A 2,500-nucleotide genomic window follows, 5' to 3' on the forward strand; every position below is an offset into this window, starting at 1 on the left:
ACTTGTCTGGAGCTGGATTTGGAGTCAGCTACTTTTACAGTCTGGGTTCTGTCAGTAAGGCAGTTGGCAACCCATTGAGTGACATAGGGATTTATTCCCAGCTTAGTAAGTTTATCTATGATTCCAGATGGTGTTGAAGGCCTTGGCGAGGGCCAGATAGGCTGTGTGGACCTCCTTACCCTCGTCCACAGCTCTGGAGATCAATTCGAAGAAGTCAGTCAGATTCAGGAGACAAGATCGGCCCTTCACAAACCCAAATTGGGTGGGGTCCAGTGTCTGGAGGTTGCCAATGTCTTTGTTTATAAGTTCCATGATAATGCGTTCCATGCCCTTGCAGATCAGTCTTGTCAGACTGATGGGACGGTAGTTCCCGGGATCCAAGCTGGATCGTCCCTTGTGGAGCGGGATACCTGTAGCTGTGCACCACTCAGTGGGCACGAAGCCTGAGGTGAGGCTATAATTAAACATGACACTTAGGTGGGGTGCCAGTTCATTTTGTAGTTCATGTAGTATACAGCTTGGGATGTCATCTGGTCCCATGGATGCTGTATTCTTAGCTTTGGAGAGTGCTGTTTCTACCTGTGTGGCTGTGATTATCGGAATTTGGCAATCTTTTGGTATTGAGATGGGCCCTTTAGGGGGTGAGAGGGGAGTGAAGTTGGCACTAAATCGATCTGCCAGGATATTGGCAATATCCTTGAGCTCAGTATATTTAATGCCATTCTGTTGTAGCTCAGAGCAGATCTGAGCATTGCCATTTAGATTCTTGGCATAACTAGCCTTGTGGTTGTCTTTTTAATCTTTAGCAATTTTATTTTCATAACTAGCTTTTCAGGATTTTATGAAGGATCTCAGCTTCTTACTGAGGCTGGTGAGGGAGTTTTTGCATCCTGGGATTTTCCTCTTTTCTGCAACAGTTTCTTCCTTTTGTTGCATAGTTTGTTTATAGCAGGGGACCACCAGATTCACTTCCTTTTTTTGGAGACAAGCATCTTGGTTCTATTTGGGATGGCACGATTCATGCACGAGAGGATGTGCTCGTACAGTGCCTTAGTGTAGGATTCTGCAGTCGAACTTCCAGATCCTGTCTGCGTGGGTGTTGTGAAGTTTGTCACTTCTGACTTCAGTAGCATGAAGTTGGCTTTGGAGAAGTTTTTTTAAGGAGGTTTCCTTACTGGGGGGTGGGGGTGGGATGTGGATGTCAAGGGTGATTTGCTTATGGTCAGACTTGACCAATGAGGGGGTGACCACTGGTGTGGAGCATTTATCTCCCATGTTGGTAATGACCAGGTCTAGGATATTGGAGCCCCTGGTGGGACCATGGATTAGTTGATCCAGGGAGTTGGAATTTATAAATTCCAAGAACTGTTGGGAAAAGGAGTTGGTACCCAAGTAGTTTTCCCAATTAGTGGCACGGTAGTTGAAATAACCTAGTATTAGGGTGTTTGGTTGTATCTTAATATTTTCCAGTATGTTTAGGAAGGTGTAGTGAAATCTTTGGGTATTGTGGGGAATCTGTAGCAAGCTACAATTTGGATTGCAGTCTTACCTAGTGTTAGTTGCACCTGGAGAATTTAAGATGCATTTAAGATGCATTGTGTTGGGCAACTAGTCTGGAGGTGTGTTTATCCTTGGTGAATATGGACACTCCTCCACCATTAGTGTTTTGGTCTTGGTTTTGTGGCCGAAATGTGTGGTAAGAATTGTAGCCCGGTATTGCAGGGGTGCTCTCTGGAGTCTTGAACCAGGTCTCGGTCACTGCACAGATATCGATGTTCTCCATTTTTAGGAGTGCCTCGAGAGAGTGCACTTTGGAGTTTAGACTTCTAGCATTGAGTAGCATTGCCTTCAGATTTTGCATGCTTCTATCTGTTACGGTGGTGGTTTTATCCTTTGAACCTTGCATAAAAAAGGCACTATAGGGGTGGCAAGAGCTTTAGCTAGTAACCTGAATCCCAGGGGTGACAGGTGCAGACCATCTCTGGCAAAGCATCGTGGTTTGTAGATCATGTCTTCCCAGGCAGACAAATACTGGATCCCCTTTGAATGACACCAGAAGCTTAGCCAATTGTTGAAGTCAACCATTTGTCCTTATACTGTGGTGTATATATATATATATATATACACACACACACACACACACACACACACACACACACACAAAAGTGCATAAGCACAAATTCGAATATCTCAAATCCACACTTATGCAGTGCAGCAACAGGACGGGAAGTGTTTGGCTGAGTTGTTTTATGGAAATGAAGGTAAGTGAGTGTATGTTAGTGTCATTGTAAGTTGTGCGTTTGGTTAGGGTAGGGAGGTGAAACTATGAGTGTGAATGTTGGATGTGTTTGTGTTTGTGTATGTGTGATGTATGTGTCTTTGGGCGAGGCAGTGTGGAATGTCTGCATGGGAGTAATGCATTTCGTTATTGTTAGTGCAATCTCAGAGTTGGTATGTAAAAGTAAGGGGGGTGCAGGAGGGCTTGCCCCCCCTGCATAGA

This window comes from Protopterus annectens, chromosome 11.part0 (genome assembly GCF_019279795.1).
Source record: "Protopterus annectens isolate FY-2018-M chromosome 11.part0, PAN1.0, whole genome shotgun sequence".
Taxonomy (NCBI): Eukaryota; Metazoa; Chordata; order Ceratodontiformes; family Protopteridae; genus Protopterus; species Protopterus annectens.